At 37.2% G+C, this 12,001-nt stretch overlaps 1 protein-coding gene across 1 annotated transcript in view; it reads right to left on the bottom strand.

Moving 5' to 3' along the window:
- Nucleotides 1-12,001, bottom strand: part of cdh7a (cadherin 7a) — a 143,369-nt gene that overhangs the window by 75,312 nt on the left and 56,056 nt on the right. The window lies entirely within an intron of this gene.

The following is a 12,001-nucleotide window of genomic DNA, read 5'->3' as shown; positions in this document are numbered from 1 at the left end:
TTTATAAATACTTAACACTCAAGGTAAATAAAAAATCTTTCTCCTCCTAAGTTTTCCTTAACTTAATGTGAGATCAAGAATAGTGAGGAGTAGGGCTGCAACGATTAGTCGACTTTGTTGACAACAGTCGACAATAAAAAATAGTCGACAACGAATTTACCCTTTGACTATTGTCGGTGAAAAAAAAAAAATACAGAGTGAGATGTTGTCTTCTTCTCTATCTCTGCTGAGAGTTGCTCAATGCACATGCTCAAAAAAAAAAAATGCAGAGTGATACATCATTTTCTCATCTCTGCTGAGAATTGCACAAGCGCAATAAAGTCTATCAGGGGAAAAATATGCTGGCCAACCAGGGCAAAGGACGTAAAAAGTCTGAAATAACTTCACGTTAAACTTACAAAATAAATTAAATACATGTGAGATTTGTAAATTGGACCTTGCGTACCCCCGAAGTACGTCTGCAATGCTCGAACATTTAAAGACAAGGCACGTCGGACTTACATAACAACCTTATGCAAGATTTCCAAGCTGAAAGTGAAATAGGACCCATTTAATAATTATGACATACATAATCCGATTGGTCGACTAGTCGTTTAAATAGTTGGTGACTAATCGACCATCAGAATAGTCATTAGTTGCAGCCCTGGTGAGGAGGAATACTTAAGGATTCAGAAAAAGCAGCAAAACAACTAAGGCTTTAGCTGCTTTTCCACTAGACCAGTGGTTCTCCACCTTTTTCTACCATGCCCCCCTTTGTAGGAATAAACATTCCCAGCCCAGTTCATCCCAGTTACCTGTTTCTCCATATCTCTCTTTTTCTTTTCTCCCTTTGATGCGTTCAGTAGACCTTGATCTCTGTTCTCAGTTCTTCTTCTTCTTGTTTTTATATTTTTTGGCCATTGGCAAAAACAAATTGGTGCATTTCTGCCACAAAGTGGTCTGGAGTGTGGACCAGAATGTTTCCAAGAGCCCAAATTGTCAAAACATTAGTTTGTCTTCTACATTTTCTCAATCCCCTGTACCCAGCACCCCCACCCCCAGTTTGAGAACCACTGCACTAGACTGTGAAGTCGGTCTATTGTGGTGAATTTAGACAATAAAAAGAATGCTGCAAGACCAGGGCTGATCCTTTTATTCAGCATCAAATGGTTTCATGTTGATTAATAAAAATAAAAAAAAGGGGGGAAAAAAAAGTCCATTTGCTTCTCTGGTATTTTTGCTCCTTGTCCTAGTTTCCCTACACACCTGTTTTCAATCAGTTGATTTTAGCACACCTGTGTTCAGTCAGTCATTCTTAACTGTGTACATATACTCCAGAATTTTCTCTTTCTTGTCTGATTGCCTTTGAACTAAGTTTAGTCAAGCCATCGTACAGTTTTTCTAATTTATTATTCCTTGTGTTTCTTGTTTAATGCTTCCACTTGTGCCTTTATTTATTTATTTATTTATATTGTAGTGAAGTTGGATTTCGGTTTAGCTTGCTCCTTTTTCCTGTGTTGATGATATGCTGATCATCTTAACATACACAAAAACAGACTAATAATATTTAGATTTGGGGCTTGTTTTAGTGTCCTGCATCTGGCTCCTCTTTCCTTAAAAACTAAGTCATCTGCCACCGTAAACTATTTTCCATGCAGTATTGTAAGTTTTGCACTGTGATTGGAGGATTTAGAGTCATAAGGCTAACAGTGTATTATAGAAGGTGACTTCTGTTTAGTTAACTTTGAGATTCAACAAAGGCTGATTAAAAATGCTTTTTATTAGTTTTTTTTAATTTTTTTTTATCTTATCCCAGGTGCTGTTGAGGGAGAGCCATGTCATAAAACATTACCCTATACCGTGTCAGACCACTTTACATTTGGCCCGGGGTGATCTGATGGATATTTCTGACACTGTCACATTTTTTATGGCAATTTTTTATGAAAACTGTGACAGACAGGGATTTCTTTTTGCAGATGACCTGAAAAAGATGTCTGTTCACCTCACACTTTTTCAACAAAATCTCAAGCTGTCTTATTTTCCTCTATATAGTGAGGCTTTGTTCGCTTGGCAGAGCTCACTCTCCTACCTAGATACCACTTGACCACTAACATTCCCACTTACAGCTCTGACAGCATTTCACCGATGCCATCTAGCTATATTTTGCCTCTCACTCCTTTTAGAAGAGGTAGGCTTTACATAGTTCTTTAGAAAATCATGAAATGCCTTGTAGTTTACTTGTTTCACTGGTACCAGATAGTGTTTTTAAGTTGTTGTGTTTCAGCTAAGTGCTCATAAGAAATGGTTCTTTTTAAAAACATGGTTATTCTCGCTGTCATTATAATCTTCATACAGCACCATTTACAAAAATATATCTGTCCAAAGTTGAAGCTAAGTATTATAGGATGCATGCAACTTTTTTTTTGACAGGACTGAGAGTTTCCTGCCCTTCAATGATCAAGGACATGCAACAATGATTTCATGTCAAGAATGTTCCCACTATTCTTCAGTACAAACAGCCCCTCTTTCTAAAAATTATCCCTCCAGCTCAAACTCTAAATTATATTGGTCCAAAACCAGCTTTGGGTTCTTTATCATTTCATTTCATTTCATTGAACTGTTTGAAGGTTATCTATGGCTCGTGATATCAGTCTAACGGCTCTGTTCCTCAATCTAGTCAGTGAGTAACTGTACATTTACATGCAAAAATGGTTAGCATGGTTAGCAACAGCGCTATGTTACATAGGTCTGCTGTTGCCATGTAAACAAAGAGGAGATTGGCACATATTCTAAACCAAGGCAATAGCAGTATATTGCAATTTGGCACTCCAGTTTTCCAGTCCACTGTATAGGCTATAGTCAAAATTTGTGAAAAACTTCAACCTATGAGGCATTATTCAAATAAATTTGGTATTAGTGCTACAAAACTGTAATTGTATGTGGAGGATAGGTTTAAATAAAGAAAAATGCTTATGAAAACACAAATTTGAATACTCATATTTCTCAGACTACCATTAAAGCTGAAAATAGTTGTATTTTTGTCCTTTAGGGATGGAGAAATATAGGAGTAAACTTTGTTTACTCCTATATTTTAATCAAATGAAAAAAATCAGGTCACCTTTTTCTGTCTTTTTGCACCCAAATTATTTTTGGTCTCCATATTGCTAGTCATAGCTCACCTGTGATTAGACCACAGCTCCCAGCATGCCTTGGAGTGCCTTGGGAACCCCCTGGAGTCGCTGGAGGAAGTTAAGGATGTCTGAGCGGCACTGCTTACTGTGTTGCCATGGTGAAGTGGCAAGATAATGGATGGACGGAAACATGTTCACCTGGATCAGACAGTTTTTGCAGGCAGGAACCTGAAAGCACTGACTAGTATGAGCTCCAATTTGTGGGAAAAATGCCTATGGGCATCAAGCCTGAGTCAGACCACAGTTTGCTTGAGTTAGTTTTTAAACATGCATCACTCTTCACCATATCTGAGCCTGGAGGTCTATACAGGCTTATTTGAAAAGATAAATATGTAAATTATACCACATCAAACTTCACATCACAATACAATGAGTCCTTTCTAGTTATAAACACCATGAAAAATCAATTCATGTTCAGTCATGGAAATTATACTTTAAGCCAATATTATTTTTTTTAGCATTCTTAATTTTCACTTACATTTACATCAGTTGTCCAGTCAGGTGCTGTTGATCCTTCCACTCACCAAACTGACTGCATATCTACTTTGTTACAAAAAACTCTTAATAATAATTGTTATTATGGTATTACACTGACAAATGGCCTTTTTTTTTCCAAAAAATTCCTAAAAATACTTAAAAATGTCATCAAATTGAAGGTTGTAGGGGCTGAAGTGAAGCGTTCCCCTGCCCTGCTACACTCAGTCCAATTGGGCAATTGACTTAGTTGGAGGTTGCAACATACTTCCGGAACAAGTTTGCATTCATGCTGCAATACTTAAATGAATTGGACCTTATTAAAAGTTTGTTCCACTCTCCGCCAGAGGTGGCGCTGCAGCTTAAATTATAGAAGGAGAAGAAGAGATGCACAATGTTCATCTATAGGTTAATGCACAACAACTTTGATTTCTAATTTGTAACAGCTATCAGAAATTGTCTTCCACATTTCACCACAAGACATTGCTTCCATCCAGAGCTGCCTATGTCCCACACACACTTAAGTTTTGATTGTCTTTACCCACAATGCTGTGCGCTGAACCCACAATACACTTTTGTTTTGATTCAAATCGAAATTTGTTTATGTTTTCACAATACCCCAAACGAAGCAGACTCTGTCTGAGCAAAATGACTTGGATGTGAATCAAAAAGACTGCAGCTAAGAAGTGTTAAACCATCCATCTATCTATTGCATATACACAAATTACAATGCAGGGTTACAGAGAGTCTAAAAAACAAAAAACAAAAAAAAGGTGATACATTGGTCATATATATGCATGCATGAGGGAAACAACTTGATTAATTAAAAATGCTGGATGTAATTCACCCCACAGGACGTTAAACCACTTAACAAACTCCAGATAATTTAACAATAATCAGTTTGAATACCTTGTTAAATACTTGATCAGAACACTTACAGCATTTCTGTCCTTGGTATTTCCTTTTTAATTACCCTAATTTCACAGTTACTTTATTTTTGTGTGTCTTTAATTGTAAATACGCATATAAATAAGATCGGTAACCTTGGTTATAATCGGTCACATTTCCGTTCCTTGTTTTCTTGTGGTTAAAACCTAACCTTTTGGGGGAGATCTCCCCTAAAATCAGGTAAAAAACTATGCAGTTATTGCATATTAATAACACATAAAGCTATGTCAGAATATGATGATGTATAAATTTAGCAAAATCTGTTCAAGCAGCTTTGTTAAACTAGAAAAAAACACACTCTTGACCAAGGCTCATCATTATGGAGGTCATTCGCTTATGTTGTGCTCTCTCATACACCTGCTAAGTTGAATGGCCTCAGGATGTTGTTGTCACTCATTTGCATGTCTTCGCATTTATAACATGAGGGGAACCGTTACAGAACCTTGGAGGAAATCTTGACCATGCAGACATCCAGGAGTGTTTTAAAAACAGATAAAATGAATAACTGCAGTCATAAATGTTAATGTGATCAGCTCAATATGAACGGCCAATCTCATGGAACAACTTTTTTTTTTTTTTTTTAATAAGTCTTTTAGTCGCTCTGGGTTTGACAAAGTTGAATTTTCAGTTTTCACGCAGCCTGGTACCACTTTTTTTTTAATTTATTTATTTATTTATTTATTTAGGACAATGCATATTAATCAACATATGAGCAAAAGCTTCACAGTAAATATGCCAGAATTAGCCACAAAAGCTAAATTGCATCTGTTGTCCAGACTTTATCTACTCGTTGCAAAGTGAAAAGGACTGTTCCATCATTTTGTACAAACATTAGTAAATGCCAGACAAAAAACTCTAAGGACTTTGGCAATTATTTAATTTTGATCCTCTGACTCATCGTGCACCACTAATTTGTAAAATATCTTAATTCAACTAGATTGATTTGCACTGCCATTCATGGTTACCAGAGGATCGATCCTAATGAGGTTAGTGATCCTCCTTTTTCAATGCAATTATTGCCGCTTTCAGCCACTTTGTGAGTAGACTGTGAAAACAAGTCACACTGACATAGCTAAAGATGTTTGTCTGTATGTCTTGTCAAAAAGTGATTGTTTTGGAGGTTTCTGAGATTTGTTCCAATCACCTAACATGTCCATGTGAATTTGATTTGTTCATTGCACAGCCCAGAATATTCTACCGGTGTCAGGAATCTTATTTATTTAGTTTTTCCATTTCTTCCATTGAACAAACAAGGTCTTGTATTTCAACGGTAACTTCTAAATAAATAATCATGTACCACCTCAAAATTTGAATATATTTTATCCTGGAGTCATGTCAGTGCACTAAAAATTGCACTTTACTGCCCAGTGAGGTTTTAGATGGGTTTCTCTTGCCGTGTACAGTGGGAAAGGGATAGACTTGTATTTATTTATTTATTTATTTTTATTATTATTATTATGATTCTAAAATTCTTCCCTATTTTAATTAAGTAAATGAGAGAACATTATACATGTCATTTGTCATAAATAAAGGTTTAGTTTTAGTGTTACATGTAATAATTATTTTTAATAAGTGTACTGAATTAATGCCAGACAGTTAGGTATTGATTATATGCAGATGTTGATACAACTACTAGGATAATTAAATATATATAGAATTAAATAGTTAAAAAATAATATCTTCTGGACCCTTGCTTCAAGAAATGTTCTTTAACTGGACATTTTGAATTAAATACCCCTGATACAGACCTTTTTAATGGCAGGAACCTAAGAGAATCAGACATTTGTAGAAGCTCATCTCACTATTTTAAGCCAAAATGTTTGCTTATTTAGGTGAGTAGTAGCCTTGTGGTAACAGATGTGGGATTTGGTTTGGTAAACCCTGGTACCAACAGAGGTGAACCCCTATGGGTGGGATTTAAGAGCTCTTGTGCTAAACCCTTAAATCCCACTAACTGCTCCCCAGGCGCCAAAACATGGCAGCCCACTGCTCTAAGTAGAGATGGGTTAAATGCAGTACTGGGTTTCCCAACTGGGATTAATAAATGGAGCCCAGATACAGTTAACTTGTATTTTGGGATAAAAAGCAAAAAATTATAAAGCAGTAAATGGTTTAAAAAATGTCTAAAAAGTGTCTGAGTAACTGTTATTTTATAAAGTTTATGTGCAGTTCATATGTTCAAGGTTAAAATCAGTTATTCATTAGTCTGTGTAAAAGAAAATACTGTAATGTTTGAGCACAATCTAACTTGAGTTTATGTTATATATAGAATGTTTTGGCAAAACTTTTATTGGTTATCGCTGAGCTGCCAATGCAAAACATGAGATTAGATTAGATAGCACAGTTGTGCGTACTGTAATGGTGTGAACAAGGAGAGGCTGATGGAGAAACAAGTTATTCGACTGTGATCACAGTGGATTCCAAGTTTGCTGTTTGGTGTAGGACGTTGTAACTCTGGCAGTTTCACTGGGCTGTGTGCAGCATAGAGAATCTGGGTTCTTGCCGACAGCGTACGCCACATGGAGGTCCGAAGTCTGTATGCAAGATCCCTTCAGCATATCCCTGTTTATCCCTCATTATATCGTTCCAAGTCTTGAGGGTGCAACTGACTATAAAAGAGGTCGTGAGTAACCAGAACTGTTTGCACGTGCTAAATTATTTTTTGTTTGCTTGCTAGCAAAAGGGCCATCCAGTTTCACACATATGTTCCCAAGCTTTACTCCAGGCCTGCAACTATTTTGGTAAAATTTGAGAACTGATTTGAAACAGCCTAAGAGGCTGGTGTTATTTTATTTTATTTTATTTTATTTCTGAATCAGACTATATGAACAGAAAGCGTCTGAGGGCTGTGATTTATTATTTTTTATTACTGTATTTGCTAGAGAAAAGCTGTGAAAAGCTCATGATCTTTTTAATTTATTTTACTTAAGTTTATGTTTCCATTGTAATAACATGGCTTTGTTCTTAAGTTGTCTGGTTTGATTAGATTTTTTTATATTTACTAATTATATCTTAACAAGTGGAGGCACTGACTTGTTTTGATTGAAACAAGTAAAATACGCAGGTATTACAAAAAAAGAAAAAAAAAAATGGTTGCCATGGTTGTTTAGTCAGTTCCTCCACTAGTAGGATGCATTACCACCACCATACAGTGTCTGAAACTGATGTTGGTAAGTTCAGTGTTTATACCCACGAGCCAACATCAGTTTCAGACACTGTATGGTGGTGGTAATGCATCGGTATGAAGTTTTTTCCAACCGCTTAACACGCCCTAAACACTCCAATATCCTTTCATTAAAAGCTCACACAATTTCTACAGTTTTTGTCTTTGTCTTAATTCTTCTTCTGCATTTTTGTTCCCTTCCTGACCCTCTTCTTCTTTTCTGGTTTGTGTCTTTCGCTGGTCACATGTCAGCTATTTTGCTCAGGCTGCCCCTGCGATTTCAAATGGTATTGCACTGACTGTTTCATCCGTCTTCTGCATCGGCTGACACAGAAGACGGATGAAACAGTCAGTTCGTCTGCATATAAATCTTCTGTGTTGAGCATATGGGTCTTTACAGTGACATTCATTAAACACATTCCTGGAGCTGCCATTGCCCAGCAGCATCCCAAGGCTGAGAAACGGCAATTCACAACTTTTTTTTTTAATTTTGTCCTGGTACAGCCCTTTGCAGCAGCATTTAACTATATGGCAGAGCATCACATGCTAGCAACTGGATATTAACACAATGGCTGTTTTCAATATGCACCATGGCTGATTCAGCAAAGAAATCCAAGAGAAAATTACCAGAGAAAGTGAAGGAGGGAAAGGTTAAAAGTCACAGTGCAAGAGATAAGACAAGAGTAAACATTAGGGCCTGACTGATTTATCGGTTAAATCGGCAGATTATAGCCCTTTTCAAAATAATCTTCAACAGCTGGAGTTTTGCCAATTAAACAGCAATATATTAATTTCTCATAACACAGTGAACACTGTTACGTGTCAGAATCATGCAGAATGTTCTTGTGCTGATTGTCCAATACATGGAGCTCTGATTCCATCCAAACCTTGGTCCTCACCACTGTCTTCTCAGTAATGTACGGGAGTGAGCTACAGCCAAGCAACTTTACAGGAGTGGGCTGAGCAGAGCTAGACGACAGATAAGTTTATAATGACATTGTGAAATTAACAATGACTCAACAAGTCTCCAGTTTCAGTTTAAATATATATATATATATTTTTTTAGTTTCAGTTTAAGTCTTTCTGCAGTGACAAGTACTTTGTTGCATCTGTCATGCTTTTCAGTTATGTTGCAATGCTAGCTTAAGTTACTCCCTCTCTGCTTATGTTAGCAATTACATCGCTGTAGTTATGCCAGCTTAGCATAGCTTAAGCTAACAGCTTAAAAGCCAGTAAGTAACTGTAGAAATAACATAAGTGTACAAAATACTTGAAAGTACAGAACAAGTGTTTATCACCTTATCAGCTGCCTTTTGAAGTGCATTTACGGAGGAGCAATGTAAACGCAAGGGGGGTCGCTCTTTAGTTTTATTTTTTTTTTCTGAAAATACTATAAAATGACACGGGCTGTAAAAGCAATTTACTGTGTGTGTGTGTGTGTGTGTGTGTGTGTGTGTGTGTGTGTGTGTGTGTGTGTGTGTGTGTGATTGTGGAGTAACATTAATGACAGACTATTTGTGACCAACTCTGTCAAAGATGACATGTTTCGATATCTGAGAAAAGCATCTCTGGTTTTTATTTTGGTTCATATGAGTCATGACTTCAGGGCAAATAAAATAATGTAGTAGAGAAAATGTGATTTAATCTTAAAGGGCATCAGAGGGCTGCATAATGTTTTAGGACCAGAATACATCAGTATTGACCCAGTATGAACCTACCAGAACCCTCAGGTAATCTGGATCATGTTTCTTATCAGTTCCCAGAGTCAGAACCAGACATGGAAAAGCTGCATTCAGCTTCTTTGCTCCACATGTCTGGAACAAACTCCCAGAAAGCCTCAGGTCAGCTGAAACAGCTTATTTAAATCCAAGTTAAAGACCCACCTGTTCTCTGCTGCATTTCAATAGTTTTTATTTAGAAGTTCAAGCTTGAATTTTTTTAACTTGATCATGTTTTAATACTGTTTTCCCCCACACACTTAGAGTAGATTGTTTCCTGATAAGGGTCTGTCTTAAAGGACTGTACTCTGCACTTAGAAAAATTCCCAGCACTGGATATAAACGTGAAATGCGGAGAAGCACATGTTCCATAAGTCACACTCAGGTTCTTACCATATAAGGTTCTCTGTCCTAGAGACTGGACTCACAGAGACATCCTATATTCATGACTCAGGAATGTCTTGGTCTAAAGAGTATATGAGACCACAGCCCACATCTGGTCTGGGCGTGTTTCTACAATTGGCTTCAAAGACCTCACAGAGATGCATATATGTTTAAGATGTCACTTTTTGTATTAAACCATCATTTTTACATAAATCTAATATCCGGAGCTCTTCTTTTACCTGAAAGTTTTTTTGTCACATCATAAAGCAATTTACTACAAAATAGTATAATCCAGAGGAGAAGCTCTTCATATGATGAAGTCATTAAATCACAAACGGCTATGAAGACACCAAGGACACCAAAGAAGAAACAACAGTACGGCACCAAGAAGAGAAGTTGCCAAGCAAACGATGGTTTCACAAAACTACAGAATGTTATGGACAGTAAACTACAAAATGCCATCACAGACTATTTCTCCACAACACCCGCTTCCACAAAATAAACCACGCAATGGCATCACGAGCCAGAAAGTACTTCACAACACAGTTGTTACACATGGACTCCAGGGAGACAAGGGGACGTTTAACAGATTTATTCACTTACTGGAATACTGCAGATAAACATACAATTACCGACACTGATGTGAGGAATCTGGAGACGGAACGGAAGTGAGTCCTTTAGGTGTGTGGATTAAGGTCCGACAAGGAGTGACTGAACTGGTGGAGTATATAAGGGCTGGAGAGTCAATGGGGAACAGGTGTGGCAGGTTGGCATGATTATGATGAGCGGATCTGGAACCTCACAGCAAGAAGGTCACTGGTTCGAATCTTGGCTGGGGGGGGTTCGAACCTTGAGGGCGGTGGCCTTTCTGTGTGGAGTTTGCATGTTCTCCCCGTGTATGCGTGGGTTCTCTCCGGGTTCTCAGGCTTCCTCCCACCGTCCAAAGACATGCATGATAGGTTAATTGGTTATTCTAAATTCTCCCTAGGAGAGAGTGTGAGTGTGAATGGTTGTTTGTCTGTCTGTGTTGGCCCTGCGACAGACTGGTGACCTGTCCATGGTGTACCCTGCCTCTCACCTGTTAAAATGCTGGGATAGACTCCAGCTCACCCGCGACCCGAAATGGAATAAGTGGTCAAGATAATGGATGGATGGATGGATGGATCTGGAACTGGTGTGGAGGATCAGGGAAGTGAGGAGTGAATGGAGGAGCGGCAGAACAGGGGAGTGCAGGAGAATCAGGGAGTTATGGAGGAGTGGCAGGACAGACTGTAACAACTGTAACAACAATCACCGAACTAGGCAGCTTTTAATTTTTTATGCAAAGCACTTTGAATTGTCTTGTATGTGAAATGTGCTACACAAATAAATTTGCCTTGCCTTGCTTTTTACCAGTAACTTCACTAATTATATTGCCTATATATTGAATACATATACGGTCTAAATCTAAGATAAATTCATCAGTACAACTGGTAGCTATATTCATGCATGCTCCATAGAATGCTCCTTAAACGTTTTTTATTTATTTATTTATTTTTTTTTTAACTAATGCATGTTATGTTTTTCTTCCTAAATTCATACATTTTTTATTTTCAGATGGTACAAAGGGGACAAAGCAAGGTGTGGGACTACAGCACTAAGGACATTTCTGGCCATGATGTCTGTAATATTTGTGCAGCTTAAGTAAGCCAAGGATAAAGGAAGCTTAAATCAAAAAGCACCCCAAATCTTTGGCAACATATATAGAATAATTCATTTATATATTTACATTTTAAAGGTTATTTTATTCAGCAGAAATTCACTGCAGTTTTGCCCAGTATTTTGTACAACGTTCTTTGTCCTTGGAAGTTATGGAGTTGAAAAATAAAGCAGGCTTATGAAAAGAATTTTGCCTTAGAATAACTTTTTTAAAAAGGTTAAGACATAGAAAAAACACTACCTGTAGATTATCCTACGTCTAATTTGCAGTAACAAGTACAAGACAAGATGTGTTTCTTAAGTAAATTATAGAGTGGTTCTTTTCTTAAGGTTATATAATTTACCGGAGGTTAAATGCTTTGTTGAATGTTTTTATAATTGAAAATTCCTCTCTGTTGCTAAGTTAAACAAATACTAAAGGTCAAAGTATTGCGATAAAAGGGAAA

The sequence above is a fragment of the Melanotaenia boesemani genome, chromosome 18 (genome assembly GCF_017639745.1).
Source record: "Melanotaenia boesemani isolate fMelBoe1 chromosome 18, fMelBoe1.pri, whole genome shotgun sequence".
NCBI classification, from domain to species: Eukaryota; Metazoa; Chordata; class Actinopteri; order Atheriniformes; family Melanotaeniidae; genus Melanotaenia; species Melanotaenia boesemani.
This window is presented reverse-complemented; position numbering and strand designations above follow the sequence as displayed.